Source organism: Canis lupus, chromosome 27 (assembly GCF_003254725.2).
Source record: "Canis lupus dingo isolate Sandy chromosome 27, ASM325472v2, whole genome shotgun sequence".
Taxonomy (NCBI): Eukaryota; Metazoa; Chordata; class Mammalia; order Carnivora; family Canidae; genus Canis; species Canis lupus.
This window is the reverse complement of record NC_064269.1, coordinates 36,804,336-36,822,689: the sequence shown is the minus strand read 5'-3', so window position 1 is coordinate 36,822,689 and position 18,354 is coordinate 36,804,336. Positions and strand designations below refer to the sequence as shown.

The 18,354-nt window shown below is 35.8% G+C and overlaps 1 pseudogene; it reads right to left on the bottom strand.

The window, feature by feature from the left end:
* The window catches only part of LOC112665488 (pregnancy zone protein-like), a 34,042-nt pseudogene extending 22,911 nt beyond the window's left edge, over positions 1-11,131 (bottom strand).
* Between the last annotated feature and the right edge of the window lie 7,223 nt (positions 11,132-18,354).

Sequence of the window (18,354 nt, the reverse complement as noted above, 5' to 3'; positions counted from 1 at the left end):
CCAGTAAAAAAATAGGGAAAATGGATAAAAATGTAAGATCCAACAATATGCTACATACAAGAGAAACACTTTAGATTTAAGGACACGCAGAAGATGAAAGTGAAGGGATAGAAAAAGATGTTCCATAAAAATGATAACCAAAAAAGATCAGGGGTGGTTATACTAACATCACACAAAATTGACTTTAAGTTGAGAACTATCACAAGAGACAGAGAAGAGGGATCCCTGGGTGGCGCAGCGGTTTGGCGCCTGCCTTTGGCCCAGGGCGATCCTGGAGACCCAGGATCGAATCCCACGTCGGGCTCCCGGTGCATGGAGCCTGCTTCTCCCTCTGCCTGTGTCTCTGCCTCTCTCTCTCTCTCTGTGTGTGACTATCATAAATAAATAAAAATTAAAAAAAAAGAAAACATTATAAAAAAAAGAGACAGAGAAGAAATTATACAATGATAAAAGGGTCAATTCGCCAAAAAGATATAGCAATTATAAATATATATGCACCCAGCATCAAAGCACTTAAATATATGAAGCAAACACTGCTGAAACATAAAGGAGAAACAGACAACAATACAATAATACTGCAGTATTTCAATAATAGACAAGACTATCCAGATAGGAATTCAATAAGGAAGCAGTGAGACTGAACAACCTTAGAGACTGTATGGTCTTAAGAGACATATTTAGAATATTATACCCCAGTGTTGGCAGAGATTTGCAGAAAAGGAATACTTGTGCACTCTTGGTGGAAATGTAAATTGGTACAACCACTGTGGAAAACTAAGGAGGTTTTCAAAAAAATTAAAAATGGAATTACCATGTGGCCCAAAATTCCACTACTGGATATTTATCCAAAGAAAATAAAAATACTAATTTGAAAAGGTATGTGCATCACCATATTTATTGCAGCATTTTCTTAAATAACCAAGGTATGGAAGCAACCCAAGTGTCCATCGAGAGATGAATGGATAAAGAAGATGTATGTATATACACAGTAGAATATGACTCAGCCATAAAAAAGATGAAGTCTTTTCGTTTGCAATAGCGTGTTTGAACCTGGAGGGTATTATGCTAAATGAAATACGTCAGACAGAGAAAGAGAGATTCTGTATAATTTCATTTATAAATGGAATCTAAAAAACAAAACAAATGAATAAATAAACAAAAGGCAGAATCAGACTTACAAAACGCAGAGAACAAATTAATTATTGCCAGACGGGTTGGACAAAATAGGTGAAAGGAAATGCAGAATGCAGTCTTCCAGTTATGGAATGAATAAGTCATGGGAATAAAAGGCACAGCACAGGGAATATAGTCAATGGTATTGTAATAGTGTTGAATGGTGACGAATGGTAGCTGCACTTGGAGTGAGCACAGCATAACATATAAATGTTGAATCCCTGTGTTGTACACTTGAAACTAATGTTACATTATGTGTCCACTCAACTCAACTCAAATAAAAAAAGGAACACATACCAAAAAACAAGTCATCCAAATCAGAAAAGAAGTAAAACTTATCACTCTTTGCAGAGGACATATTATATACTGAAACCCCTCTAATGACTTCATTAAAAAAACTATTAGAACTAATAAACAAATCCCATAAAATTTCAGCATACAAAATCAACATACAAATCCAAATATGTTTTTGTACACTAACAATGAGCTACATGAAAAAGAATGAAGAAAACAATCCTATTTATAATAGCAACAAAAAGAAGACTTAGTAACATACTTAACCAAGGAGGTGGAAGACTTGTTCACTGAAAACTACAAAACATCAATGAAAGTAATCACAAATAAATGAAAAGACATCCTATGCTCACAGATTGGAAGACAATATTAAAATATCCATATTACCCAAAGCACTCTCTAGATTCAATACAATCTCTATCAAAATCCTAATAGCATTCTTTACAGGAATTGAAGACATCACACTTCCTGGTTTAATACAGTATGGTCCTGGCATGAAGATGGATATGTAGATCAATGGAACAAAGCCAAGAAATAAATTCATTTCTATAAATTAAATTCTTTTTTTTTAAAATTGGTTTTGGATAAGGATGCCAAGAATACACAGTAAGGAGGAAAGGATAGTATCTTCAACAAAAGTATTGGGAAGACTGGATATCCACATGCAAAAGAATGAAATTAAAAAAAAAAAAGAATGAAATTAAACCCTTATGTTACATCATACACAAAAGTTGGTTCAAAATAAAGACTTAAATGTAAGATCTAAATGATAACATTTCTATCAAAGCTATGGGGGGAAAGCTTTATGGGGTACATATGAGTCATAGTAATCAAAAGCTAAATGAGTAAACACTATTCTTAGAAATATTGAGGGAACTTGAGTGTAAAATAAGGATTAGTATTGGAAAATTACTTTTAATTTTGTAAGGTGTGATAATGGCATCATGACTATGTAGGAAAATGTTAGCAATTTTTAGAGGTACATAGTACTGCATCTAGGGCACACAATTCATGATCTTTGTAGTTTATCCTGAAATGTTAAAGCAAAAAAAAAAAAATGCAGCAAATATAGACAGATGTTAATTGTTAAATCATGATTAGGATGCCTCTATTCTTTTGTGTATTTGAAATTTTTAATAATAGGCGGTCAAGATAAGTCATTGAAATAATTTTTAAAATTCTGTGGAAAATTGATTTGTATTATGTACCTGGCCAAGTAATCTCTCAAAATTGAGGCAAAATATGAAATTTCAGACAAAAGCAATTTAATTCACATCCCATGTACTGATACATTCACTTTTTCATCCAGGATATTGATTATCTTTGGCATCTGAACTTGGACCTCAAACTTGGGAAGTACTGTTGATAGAGATAATGGAAATAGGGAAGCTGGTAAACATTTAATGGAAATACAAATATCTCATGTCTATAACATTTCCCAAAATAATACCCTGAAATGCTGGATGCTTTTTTCAAGTGCCAACTTTAAGATGGTAAATTTTAACAATTCATGCAAAATGATCTGACTTTGTGGTCACAGCAGATCTTGATGACACTAACAAAAGATGCTGGCTCCACTGAAATAAGAATTTTGATACTTGGCAAAGTGTAACTTGCTACTGAAAATCAAGCTCTTGTGAGCTTCTGGTTACGAATTACGATGGCTTTACAAACAGCTCAAGCTGATTCTAAGGTACACCTAGGTGTCTCAATGGTTAAGCGGCTGCCTTCAGCTCAGGGTGTGATCCTAGAGTCCTGGGATCAAGTCCCACATCAGGCTCCCTGCCTGGAGCCTGCTTCTCTCTCTGCCTCTCTCTTTGTGTTACTCATGAATAAATAAATACAATCTTTACATAAAAATAAACCACGTTTAACATACCTATGGGAGATAGAGAAAGTCTAAGTGAGTGCATGGTATGAACCAAAAAGTTATGGCCTTTTCATTTTTCAGTATCCATACCAAATTCTACAGTAAAGGGGTGCTCTGTCCTTTCGTCTGATTCCTTTTGTACCACCACCTTGTAAAAGCCCTGAATGGGCTCACATGAGAGGGTAAAGACCAGCTGTTGGAGGCCACTCTCCAACCTGAGACTCTGCAGTTGTCCAACTCAATTTCTTTTTTGGGTCCTGGAGGTAAATAGTTACGCAGTCATAATAATCCTTAAAGCAAACAAATGACTTTGGGGTTGGTAACTGGCATTGTCTTCAGAAGAGATAAACACAGAAAAAAGATAAAACAGAATAAACCTGACACCTGGGAGTTGGAAATTTTAGATCTGAAAGATTTTTTTAATAGTGATTCATCTGTAAGGAATGTCAGAACTTGTAACCTTATATGTGCTGATTTCCATTACAAGACTCTCTCCGTTGCTTACCTCAAGGTATATCAATGGAATCTATCTGAAAAAAGGAAAGAAGAGATGTGATTAGAATTTCACCAAAGGCTATGATTTCAGACTTATGATCCAATAGCTTACTCAGGAAAAATAGTATCTGTAGTAAGATATAACAAAATTTAGCCTGCAATATTGAAGAAATAAAATTGCTTAGGGAAACCAGTAAATAGTTCTAAGAAAAGCATAAATAATGTATTTCCACAGCAATCATTGTGTTCCTATTTCTCTGGAAAATATTATTGGTGAATAACTTGTATTAATTTATTAATATTTATTAGCTTATTAATATTATTTACCAGTAATATATAGTAAAGAACATGACTATATTGTTTACTTATATACATTAGGAAATGGATGTTAATAGATATTAATAGAGTGATATGTCATTATAATTTAGACCAAATAGGAATAGAATTCCAGAATGACTTGGTTAACTGTTAACTAAGCATATTTTTTCTAACTTAAAAATTGCTTTTTAATTTAATTTAATTTTTAAAAAGATTTTATTAATTAGGGAGAGAGAGAGAGAGAGAGAAAGAGCAAAGAGCACAAGCAGGGGGAATGGCAGGGGGACAGGAAGAAGCAGACTCTTCACTAAGCAGGGAGCCCAATGTGGGGCTTGATTCCAGGATCCTGGGATTATGACCTGAGCCAAAGGCAGATGCTTAACCAATTGAGCCACCCAGGTGGCCCCTAAAATTGCATTTTTAAAGAAGCTTTGTTTCCTTGCTTTGTTGAAAGCTAATTAGAAGAAGGGACACTTGATCAGCAAAACCAAAATATTTATACATAATATATATTCTATACTATATCTATGTTACATTATATATTAATATACTTTATACAATATGTTATGATATTGTCTATTGTATGTGTATATCTATATATCTATATATATTCAGAATCAGTGAAACTCTTTGTGCTTTAGTCATAAACTTCTTGAGAGTATGGGTATGGATAACCTAACTTTTTATTGTGTCTCTTCATTATGTTTAATGTATTGTGCTCATGGCAATAAATGTAGCTATTGTTGAATGATTAGTTGCTATTATAAGAGAAACAGCTTCTGCATCTCTCACCCTTCAATTATGCCTTACACAAGAATCTAAATCTGTGGTGCGGCTGGAGCCCAGGTTCCTAAAGGAATGTCTTTTGTCTTCTTGCTTTTCCTGGACCTTCCTGCACCCTTTTGGAGGAGTACTCCCATCCTACCCCCCACCAAAACCATAACTCTTGAGATACTTACCAGTTAATTTAGGGGATGAAAGTTCTCATCCACAGAGACAATACGGTATTTTGCTGAAAAACAAATTCCCTAGTCAGACTCATACATGATAAAGCAGGTAATGTGAGTAATAAGGCAGGAGGCTCAGAGATAGGGATTTTGATGACTGGTTGCAAAACCTGCTGAGAGGTGGCCTTTCTTCTTCAGTGTTGCCCCAAATAGTGGAATTTTCCTACATACCTTTCTGTCCTAGTTCATAGATGGGTTTGTCTGTCTGGACAAAGATCAGATTTTGAGTATTCTTTACCAACACTGTGCTCCTCTTCCTAAAATATTGTGTTGGTCCCTTTATCTGGACAGTGAGGAATGCCACCTCTGAAGAGGACAAGATCTTTGGGAGCTAACAAACGAAGAATATTGCTGAGGAATTACACAGTCTTCTCCCTCCAAATCTTTTATTCATTACTGTTTTCAAACTCTCTTTCAGCTTCACAAAGGGCTAGATTAGTAAAAATGTTTCTACAATATGACTGAAGATAATAATATAAGATATAGGGGAGATATATCAGTGAGAACAGCCATAAGTGGGACCCATATCTTCAGATAGTTTACCTGGAACTCTAGTTTTAAATCATAGTTATATATATATATATAGTTATTAAATCATATTTATATATATTGTGAAGGAATGGAAAGAAGCCTCTGTAAAAACGTGGGAGAATATGATAGCTGAATATCTCGGCTGGGCAAACTTCAAGAGGTACTGGATGTTTGCCTTGAGCATCTTGCACCATTTATACATTCAGAGGACAAAGACACCTAATGTCTCACTACAGGAGAAAAGTTCTGCTACATACTGTCCTACCATGAGACTTTTGTATAATCTTTTTCTAGGTATTGGCCTACTCTGGCCTTAATGACATATCAAAGCTAGAAAATCTCTCTAAGTCATAATATTTTCTACAGCTGATAGGATTTTGTTGAACTTTTTTTTAAAATTTATTTATTTATGATAGAGAGAGAGAGAGAGAGAAGCAGAGACACAGGCAGAGGGAGAGGCAGGCTCCATGCACCAGGACCCCGACGTGGGATTCGAAACCGGGTCTCCAGGATCGCGCCCTGGGCCAAAGGCAGGCACCAAACCGCTGCACCACCCAGGGATCCCCGATTTTGTTGAACTTAAATTGAATTTTAGCATTAGAAAAATATTTGTCTCCTATGCTGGTGGAAAATCCATGCTTTGTTCCTTTGTAGCTGAAAACTCACTCTTTTTAGAAGTCCTCCCTAACGTTCTTAAAGTCATTCTTTGGGATTCAACATCAGCTCCCCATGATTCAATATAATGTATCAAACAAGGACAGGCAGATAGGATCACAGTGAAGGAGACCCAGTAGAATAAGTTCTTTTCCACCACCAGGTCAGTGAAGAGACTCTGGTTCCCCTGAGGGACTCCAAGGAAGCCCTTATAGACACTGTCTCATTCAGGTACCTCAGAAGGAGGCAGCCCTTCTCAGGGCTCCCAGTGTACATTCAACAGGGAGGGGACCACCACCACATACTACCTGGGAAAAGAAGAAGGCTATATATCAGAGAAAAATGGAGGACAGCAAGCATTTTCAACCATAAATGTGTTTTCCATAACATTATGTATTTCTTGCTACAATTGGTTCTATACCAAATGTCAATGGTAAGATGGAAGTTCTATCATTGCCTGGTGTAAGAATTTATATTTTTTCCTCCTGAGTAGTGCCTCACCCACATAGTTAATCTGCCAGAAGTTGGCTTCAAGGATGTTACAGTTTTATGGGTATCCTCTGTGTTAAAGAGCATTAATATCTGAATTCCTCAGTATATATATATATATCCATAAAAGCATACATATATATATATATATATATCCATAAAAGTGTACATATATAATAAATTGCTGGCGATTATTCACTTTCTAAAAAGATTTTCATTAAAATCTGTCCAAATAAACATCATTTGTGCATGAACACCATGAGTGAATTTATATAAATTCAACTGAAAAAATTTCAGTGAACATATATCCATTATATAAAATAACTCATATCTATATTATAAAATAATTTTCTTTATAACATATAACACTGAAAACATATTTGTTGTTTCTCTAAGTTTCCTCAGATATGCCTTAGCCAAAATAAATAATTTTTTTATCAACAAGTTTTTATTTTTGTCAATAATTTGAATGTATTTAATTATTCAGAGGTATGGGCAATCTTTTGTGTGAGGTTACTTTCATTTTTGTTTAAGATTTTATCTTTAAGTAATCTCTACACCCAGTGTGGGGCTTGAATTTACAAACCCAAGATCAAGAGTCATATGCAGCCAGTCAGGCATCCCTGTGAGTTTACTTTCTTGACTTTATTGATAAATTTCCTTTATCTATTATATTCTCACATATCCTACTCTATCCCCCACCCCCCACATATTTCTAGTCACAATTCTACCCATTCTTTGGGGACCACCCCAAGTGACACTTTTGACACAACAGGTGAAGCAGTCATCTTAGTATAATCTCTCCATATTCCGAATTCCTATGAGCTAAAAGAGTCTGTATTTCCTACGTATCTTCTACTTGCAAGGAATTGTGTTAAGCAGCCTCTATATTAATCCTCCTAGCAATCCTAAATGATACTATACATCACATTCTTCATGTTCATGACAGCTAAAACATGGGGTCCTCACCAGACCCCAAATTCTAATATACAAGAGTAAGACAAAATCCCTGCTTAATTATTAAATCAGCATAAAATGTGACTCCTCAAAATTTTAATGATTTAATAGCTGCAGGCTTAAGTCATTTATTTATAGAGTTAATTTACAACTAAAAAAAAAAAGAGAGCTATTGTTTTCTTATATTATTTTACAATCCTTTCCCTTCTACTTCCCACATGGACACTTAAAGATAACCAGGCAATTTGACACATGAAAAACTATCTTATTATTTTTCAAAGTTAATAGGTATGAGACTAGTAAAAGAGAGTAACAGAGACTGTTTAGTTGTGGAATCTGGAAGTCAAGTTTGGTTCTCACATTCTCCAAGTGGTCTGCTCCAGCCCATTAGTCATGCTGTATGTGTTTTGAGTTGTGCCTTGGCAAAACTATATGCCATGAAATTAAAATCTCAGATTTTTTTTATTGCAAAAATGCTAAGGTTTTGTTCTAAAGCAGAGAAGCTCAGAGTAGTTAAATACCATACCCATAATCATTCATATAGTACTTCTCATTTAATCCCTTTCTGGCATCTAGATATTTTTTATCTGAATCATCTACTCTTTCAAAAATGGTAAGTGATAAAAATGATCATTTTTTTTTACTTCCTCATCCATATGTTTTTCCCTCCAGTTCTTTGATCTTCATAGGAAAGAAGGCATCAGGGTATTATAATTTTATTCAATATACTATTATTATTATTAATTATAAACCTAGTTGATATCATAATTCAAAAATTAATTCCATGTATAGTAGATATTTCAAACAACTATTTCATGAAGATTTGGTTAGTATTCATTCAATAGATATTGAAATTGGAATTCATTAAGGTTAAGTAATTTGCCCAAGATTTCATCTGTGAGCAATTAAACTATTAAAATATTATTTAATAATGGATGTTTGCATTTTAAATATTTGCCTTTGCAGGAGTGACTAAATTTTGCAAATATTAAACAGATAACTTTTAATTTTCTCTTTTTCTTCATGTTCCCTGCCACCTCTGTCTCTCTGAAGGCAAAAGGAGAACACTTACTGGATCTTTTGGGTAATATCTCACATCAAGGGATAATAATGCTGGAGGGATATGGGATATTTTCTGCATAATGAGAAGATATCTCTTCTGTTCATGACAACCAGGCCATGAAGTTTGTTGTTCTTTATCAAATGGTGGACGTGATGTAAAGATATAATTTTCAGTGGGCAGAATGATCATATGTTGTGTTGGACTGAACACAGTCCACTTAATATTTCCAACTCCAATAAATGTCACTTGCTTCATCCATTTAGCCTTTATTCAGAAATCTGAACAGCCCCCATGTATTTCCAGATGCTCTCTGGGTGGAATGCAGTGGAAGGTGGTACCATCCACAGTTGTACATGAGGTAGGGGAATGATGGCAGAAAAATGTACCTCTACCGGTTACTGGGAAATTGTGCCTGGAAGAAATGTGAAGAAGAAAGGAAAGCAGATTGGTTCTGATTTCTGCTTCCTGTACTTTGGCCTGGAGAGGGCCAAATGGATTAAGTGGATTAAGCTAACACAGAGAGAAGGATCCTTTGATCCCTCTGCACATTTAGAACTCTGGAGTCTCCTGTATTAGTCTGGAATGTAGCTACATTAAAGTCAGGAATACAGAGTGGGTAGGGTTCTGAACTCCAAAGGGGACTCTCCCGTACAGGTTGTATTGGAATAGCCACAGGATTGGAGGCAGGCTGCTGTCACAAACTGGGGATTCTATAGGATAAAAAACAGCTGACATGAATGAGGGTCAGCCTGAGAGGACTTCTGGGACTTCTTGGTCAAGGGACCAAGCTGAGACAAATGGCTGAAGATTCAAATGATGAATTTTGGCAGGTAAGGAGAAGCCAGATTAACTGTGGCCAAAGAAGACCAAGGACTCTCAGACCAAAGACTCTGAGTCTTTTTCTCCACCAGGAAGGAATGGAGGTCACAACCTTCTAGCTCCTACTTTGAGGAGGAACTGGGGAGAGGTGGAAGAAAAGTCTTAGATTATTGGATTTCATGAACTTTACAACTCAATAGTTTTCAATTATTCCCTTTCCCCCTCCCTGGTTGGCTAGTTACTGGGGTCTCTGCTGAAGGCTCAGTCATTATCAAAAAACAAAGGAGCCATACTTCCTCTACCCGTGTGATCTACAATAGGAATTAAACTGCACCCCACTATACACTATAACTATTTTTATAGCCAATGCTTTCCATCCCAAAGAACGATTCTGTGAAGGTGGGATTTGAGATTTCAGTGTCTAATCAAATCATGCCTTCTAGTGACCGCTTATTCTATTTCTGATTATGATGACCCAATGAAAAAAAATTGAAGTGTAGAAAAAAATGAAAGAAATAATCCCATTTATGATTCATCTCTTATGATTGGAAGGTATTTTAAGAAATGGAAGGGTAGCATTTAATGGGAAAGTCAAAGCAAAGATATAAAGAAGAGGGAGATAAAGCACAGACTCTTAAGGAAGAGACTTTATTTTTATTTAAAAAAATTTTTTATTGGAGTTCAAGTTGCCAACATTTAGCATAACACCCAGCGCTCATCTCAAGTGCCCCCCTCAGTGCCTCTCACCCAGTCACCCCCACCCCCCGCCCACCTCCCTTTCCACTACCCCTTGTTCATTTCCCAGAGTTAGGTGTCTCTCATGTTTTGTCACCCTCACTGATATTTTCACTCATTTTCTCTCCTTTCCCTTTATTCCCTTTCACTAATTTTTATATTCCTCAAATGAATGAGACCATATAATGTTTGTCCTTTTCCGATTGTCTTACTTCACTCAGCATAATACCCTCCAGTTCCATTCACGTCGAAGCAAATGGTGGGTATTTGTCGTTTCTAACGGCTAATATTCCATTGTATACATAAACCACATCTACTTTATCCATTCATCTTTCAATGGACACCGAGGCTCCTTCCACAGTTTGGCTATTGTGGACATTGCTGCTAGAAACATCGGGGTGTAGGTGTCCCAGCGTTTCACTGCATCTGTATCTTTGGGGTAAATCCCCAGCAGTGCAATTGCTGGGTCGTAGGGCAGGTCTATTTTTAAATCTTTGAGGAACCTCCACACAGTTTTCCAGAGTAGCTGCACCCGTTCACATTCAAGGAGGGGACTTTTAATTTAATTTAATTTAATTTAATTTAATTTAATTTAATTTATTTATTAATTTTTTTTAAGGAGGGGACTTTAAAAGAGACTTAGGGTTCTGCAGGGTCTGAAGCATTGGTAGAGAGCAGGACAAGAAGTAGCATGAAACATGAATAAGGAAGTCTGCCTTTCTCCATAGCGAGGGACAAATCTCAGCAACTATATTGAGCCCAACTCCCTGCCCTCAGCCTGCTGCCCGAGACATCTTAAATTTACCAAGCTTTATGTGGCTGCTATTTGCAAACAAGCTCCACCCCAAGGCCTTCAAATGGAGCTCAGAATTGGGCAAAGCTTCTCCCAAAAGGCCATTGCTCTCCGTGATTGCCTCATTACCCTCAAGGCTCTGACAGGCTCTGAGGTGTTTCCAGAGGATAAAATTCATATTTTAATTAGAATGAACTTTTTATTACTTTGACAGCAAAGCTCCTGGTGAGCAGCTCCTTAGAAGAGATTCATGCATGTTATTATGTATATATTAAACCAGTTGTATTTTGTTAGAGTAGAACAATTCTTGGTTATCATCAACCAGATGTTATGTTTCCACTCTCCCAGTGATAGAATCAAGATTGTCTCCATCTCTCTGACATCACAAATAACTCTTTGATAAATATCTTTTTAGCATGTTTTCTTAGACACTTAGGCAAAACTTTTTGGAGGACACATACACACATGTGGGACTGCTGGATCCAAGGCATGTTCTCAACTGACTAAACACTGCCAGATTACTCTCCAGAATGGTTGTATTACACTATAATTCCACCAGTGAGTGCATGAGATTTTCATAGCCTCAAATTTCTGCTGACAGCTGATCTTTACATTTTGCTAAATAAATGGGTGTGAAGTGGTGTTGTATCACTGTTTTAATTTGTATTTGCCTCACTATCAATGACTTCAGATTTTTTTTAAATATGCCTTTAGTTTGTAAATTGCTTGTTCATTTCCTTTCCTAATTTTTAAAAATTATAGTTGCTATCCCAGTCTAGTTGATTTCCTGAAATTTCTTTTTCTTTTGGGGATTTTATTCATTTATTTATGAGAGACACAGAGAGAGAAGCAGAGACATAGGCAGAGGGAGAAGCAGACTCCTTGCAGGGAGTTCATGCAGTACTTGATCCTAAGACCTGAGGATCAAGGCCACTGCTGAGCCACCCAGGTGCACATTTCCTGAAATTTCTTGTATAAACCTAGATAGCAATTCCTTGCTATTTTAGACCTTCTGAACATTTCTTTCATTTTTTCATCTATAATTCTGTCCATAGTATCCTTTATTTCTTAATGTTGACTGATCAACTTCTTTTCCTTATGATTTATGCTTTCATATCTTGGTTTAAGATATTTTTTCCTGGCCCAAATTTGACTGACCCTTCATTAAGTGTATCAGCAAACTATCTGTATTCTAACTTTACATGTAGTTTTCTTTACAGATCCAAGTTGTGTGTGTTTTTTTAACCTTTAATTTTCCTAGCCCCTGTATTAACGATCTTTTTAAATGCCATAGATTTGTGGTGCCACTTGTATGTCTGTTATAGTCTCATATATACATCAATCTATCTCTGAACTCTTTATTTCCTACCCGTTCATTCTTGCATCAGTATCCTTCTTCCCCACCTACGTGTAACTTGAGCTTATTCATTTCATTATCTAAGTATTTGCTTTCTTGCTTTGTTTTGTTTTATTTTCCTCTGCAGCATCTGTCAGTTGCTGAGAGGGACAGTTAATATTTATTTTGAATTTAAATTTATTTTCACTTTTGTTTGCATAATTTTAATGACTATGCATTGACAATGGGCATAGCTTCCTGCTTTGTATTTCTTTTAAAGTATATAATGTTCCTCATAGTCTCTTCTGATTTTATTTTTCCTTAAATTTAATTTTGATAGATATAAGATAAGATTGCTACCTGGGGTAGCTTTTCTTTGGTTCATATTTATTGCTTTATCTCATTGCACATTTTCTTTTTTCAAACTTTTTTCTTTTTTTAAGAATAGACAATACATTGCTAAATTCTCCCCCCTTTTATCAGCTAGTTTAATAGTTCCTCTCATTTAGTTGTTAGGCTTAATATATTTACAGTTATTGTAATTTCTGGAAGTTTTATTCATCTGATTTAAAATATAAGCATTCTGTTTTGTCTTAGGATTGTTGCTATTAACAAAGATGTATACTCATGTTTATTTATTCCTGTGGTAGCTTAGGCTTTCCATGTCTTCCATCTAATAAGGCAGGTATTTTAGAAATTTCCTATGTACATTTAGTCTCTTATACATCTATCCCACTTCCCATATACTTTTAAAAATATATTTTATTTATTTATTTATTTATTTATTTATTTGAGAGAGAGAGAGATTGTGAGCATGAGCAGGGGGGAGGGGTATGGGGAGAGGAAGAAGCAGATTCTCTGCTGAGCTGGGAACGTGATGCAGAATGCAATCCCAAGATTCTGGGATCATAACCTGAGCCAAAGGCAGACGCTTAACCAACTGAGTCACCCAGGTGCTCTCCTATATACTTTTATTTTTTATTTTTATTTTTTATTTTTTTATTGGTGTTCAATTTACCAACATACAGAATAACCCCCAGTGCCCGTCACCCAATCACTCCCACCCCCCGCCCTCCTCCCCTTCTACCACCCCTAGTTCGTTTCCCAGGGTTAAAGTAATGAGTTATTGAGGTTTGTGCCAGTTACCAATTCAAAACCTTCCAAATCCATCCTTCATTGGCTACTTTGCTTTGTGGAGCTGGTATCTGTGAATTTTTATCCTTTGGCAGGATGTTAAACTTTTCTAATAAAGAGTTCTAGAGGAACATTGACAAAGGAAGAAATTTCTCTTCTTGGTTCTAAGGTACTCCTTCTGCAGGTGTGGTTTCTGCAGTCCCGGCCCGGCTCCTCTGGTGTGGGATTCCTGCAGTTTGCATGATCTGTCGGGCACCCATTTTCAGCAGTGTGTGTGGCTTCTGCACTGCTAGGCTTCTACGGTGCTCCATAGCCAGCAGCACGTGGCAACTTCCTGTGGGTGACTTTCTCCAACACCAACCGAGGTGTTTCATAGCAAGACTGCCACCTGCCCAGTACCTTCCCTTGTCATCTGGTTTCAAAGCCTTGGTGAACTTCTCTATCATCCAGTGAGCCAGGGTTGCTCCCTCTCCAACAAAGTTCAGTACTTAGCATTGAGCAGTTCCTTTGGATGCACTTCAGTTCTGTCTTTTCCTTGGTGCACTATTTCAGCCCAGGAATAGTGTCTGCTCCAAATAATCTCTCATTAACCTGATCTGTTTTTGTTTATAACACTTTATACTAAACTCCCTCTCTTCAAATTACAATGCGGTTCTGATCCCCTGACTGTGCCTTGCCTGATACAAAATTATACTATCTCAAGTTTCTTTCTTACCCATTTTATTTAAAGAAATCCATAAATAGCATTAATACTTTAAATCATTATTGCTTTCATATCTTTTATAGCACACCTTGATTTATTTCTCTTTTTTGTCTGCAGACTATCTCTTGAATGCTTTTCATTGGAGGGCTCTTGTCTAGCAAAACTTCTGAGGCTGGGTATACATGAAAATATTTTTATGTTCTCACATTTAAGTCATGATTTTCTTGGACATAAAGTTCTTCATTATTTAATTTATTTTATTCTTTTATTATTTATTTTTTGGATATAAAATTCTTGATGTGAAGTTTTTCCTTAGTGCCTTTTTCTCTGGAATTATTTAGAATTTATCTTATAAAGATAAGTTTTTCTTAATCTTATAAATTTTAAAAGTTTAGTATATGTTCAGTTTTGTGTTTGTGTTTTTTTTCATCTCTTTTATGTTGTTATTCATATTTTTTTTGATTCTAGGAAACTTATTTCCATTATGTCTTTATATTTTTTCCTTTTAACTTCTACTTTCATTTCACCTCAGAAGTCTAAGATGTAGATGTTCATGCTTTTACTTCAATCTTTCATATAATTTAGCTTTCCATGAGCATTTTCTTTTTTTTTTTTTTTTTTTTTTTTTTTATGATAGTCACAGAGAGAGAGAGAGAGGCAGACACACAGGCAGAGGGAGAAGCAGGCTCCATGCACCGGGAGCCCGACGTGGGATTCGATCCCGGGTCTCCAGGATCGCGCCCTGGGCCAAAGGCAGGCGCTAAACCGCTGTGCCACCCAGGGATCCCCATGAGCATTTTCTATGTATTTATTTAAACTTTTCTGCTGCTTTCTTGCAAAGTTCCTCAACTGCATCTTCAAGCTCATTATTTTGTTCTTGTTATACACATCAGAATATTAATCTCATAAATATTGAACATTATGTATTTATATCTAATGTTCTCATTTTTTTGTACTATGATTTCTTGTTTTTAATTTATATTTTGTATACCTTTTATTATCTACTTTAAATATTAGGATTATTTTATGTTATGTTTATTCTGGTAATTCTTCTTTAGATAATATATGTTGGCCAGTTTGCTGTGTTTCTTTTATAGGACTTGAACAGCCAACATTTGTTTAGTTATTTTGGTCTGTGTGCCCATTATTAATGGGTTACTTTGTCCAATAATATATGTAGGGAAAGAGCCAAAGATAAGATCCTTGTCTGTGATCATGCTAGTGACTTTAAAGTATAGGGAAGGAGAGTCCAGGGAGGAAATCCTCAGTCACCAAGTGATCACTTTTACTTGCTATGTTTTTATATTTGTAGGAGACAACAGTGAAAAGAGATCATCTCTGGAGTTTGGAGGGCTGAATAGGGGACAGAATGGAAAAGTGAACGCCTGATGTACCTGGTTATTCCACATCTGATTTCATTTTCATACTTGCAGAGCTTTTTGTCTAATGAGATTTTACTCTAGGCTTTCACTGCTGATTTCTGTGGTGAAGAGATAATGATTGTCCCAAACCAGTTTGAAAGAAAGTCAACAGCAGAATTTAAATAACTTTCTTTTAATGTACCAAGTCAGCTATTTCCCAAATTCCTTTCTATTTGACTACCTCCTCCCCTGCCACTTTCTTATCAGCTCTAGATTGCTTTCATATCCTACAGTTCTTTTATAATATTTTGTTGGTTCCTAAAACTTATGTTTCTCTCTTGCTTATGTTGTTTCTCGAGGGTTATCTGGAAGAAGGAAGAAACAGTCTGTACTAGTTTTTTGTGTTGGAATTAAGTGTTAACTCTATTCTCTGCTTTTTGTATTTTTTTTTACTTGTTTTTGATATTTCATTTAATTTTCTTATTCTCTTCTGCATTATGAGTAATTTCCTCAGATCTTACTACTAATTTATTAATTTACATTTTTTCCTCTGTCAGATCTACTGCTTAAACCATTAGTTGATTTCTCTCTTTTTTTTTTAACTTTTTTAAAAAAATAGGCTCCACTCTCAGCCCAGAGCCCAATGGGGGGTCTGAACTCACAACCCTGAGATCAGGACCCGAATTGAAATCAAGAGTCGGACTTTTAACCAGCTGAGCCACCCAGGCACCCCTGATTTCTTTTTTATTTCAATGAATTATTTTTTTGTCTCCTGAATTATTTGCAGTTGGTGTTTTTTCAAATTAGCCATGTTTTCCTTGTCTTATGTGTTCTGTTGCTTGTTTTTATAACTCCAAACTTTGAAAAGTTGTGAAAGGGATTAGTGTGGCTGCAGAAAATTGGATTATATGTTTTCTTCAGAGCTTTATTAGCCTGCTAAAGTAAAGTATGGAGATACTTCTCAATGATCTCTCTTCCAGTTGTCTTTCTGTATGTACAGCTAAAAGCTTTAATTATGAATAAGGAGAGATTATAGTGGGAACAGAAAAACACAGTTTTGCAAAGTAATAGGCTGTTTCCCAAGGTTAAAATGAGAGTATTTTTATTTTAAAATGCCTGGTTCTTTCATAATATGAAACGGAACAGTGAAAGAGAAAACCGGAATGAATGTAGAACAAGGTCTGCAGGAAATGCTTTTTTTTCCCTCTTTCATTTCCCCCCCTTCAATGTTTATTTATAACATTGAATCTGGAAAGAAGCAATACATCTTTTTCCATAGCTGGCACATTTTGGGGGTAATTTTTCATTTAGATGTAACTCATATAACACAGAAGTCGTTTTCCAGTGTAAATTAAGTGACTTTAGTATATTCATAGTGTTAGGCAATCATTACCACTGTCTAATTATTAAATATTCCATTACTCCCAAAAGAAATGTATTTGCTCCTAATTTTTTCCTCCTCAGTTTTGGACAATCTTTAATCTATTTTCTGTCTCTATGGATTTGTCTAGTTGGACGTTTTAAACAAATAAATGGAATAATACCTTATGTGGCTACTTGTGTCTGGCTTTTTCACTTAGTATGGTATTTTCAAGGTTCATCACACTTGCTGCCTGTATTAGTATTTTACTTTTTAAAAAAATATTTTATTTATTTGTTTGAGAGAGAGAGAGAGGGTGCAAGAGAGAGTGAGCATGAGTGGGGTGGGGGGCAGAGGGAGAAGGAGAAGCAGGCTCCCTGCTGAGCAGGAAGCCAATGCAGGGCTTGATCCCAAGACTCCAGGATCATCACCTGAGCTGAAGGCAGACCCTTAGCCAACTAGCCACCCAGGCACCCCAGTACTTTACTTTGTTATATGAATGAAAGGTACTCTTTTGTATGGACATATCATATTTTATCTATTATTCAGTTGATAAGACATTGGAGCTATTTCCATTTTTTGGCACTATGAATAATGCTGCCATGAACAGCTGTGGTAAAGTTTTTGTGTGAATATATGTTTTCAATTCTCTTTGGTGTGTAAGTAGGAGTAAAATTGTTGGATCACACTGGAACTCTGTTTAACATTTTGGGGAACTGCCAAACTGTTTTCCAAACAGCTGCAGCTTTTTACAATGCTGCATTCCATAAATGAGGCTTCTCTTTTCTCCACACTTGTCGTTTTGTTGTTGTTTGTTTATTTTATTATCCCCATCCTCCTAGGTGTGAAGAGGTGTCTCATTGTGGTTTTGATTTGCATTTCCCTAATAACTGACAATGTTGAAAATATTGTTATGAGCATGTCTTCTTTAGAGATGTTTCTACTGAATTCCTTTACCATATTTTAATTTGATTGTTTGTTTTCTTATGGTTGAATTGTGAGAGGTTTTTATGTGTTCTGGATCCTAGATCCAGTTTTGGAAATAGTTTTGAAATAGAGAAATAATGAGTCTGTCTTCTTCTTTTTCAATATGGCTTTGGCTAATTTAGGTTCCTTGCATCTCCAAATGAATTTCAGGATCAACCTGTCCATTTTTGAAAGAAAAGCCCTTGTAATTTTGGTTGAGCTTGCACCGAATTTATTGCACTGATCACTTTGAGGGATATTGCCATCTTAAGAATATCAATATATGAGTATGCTAA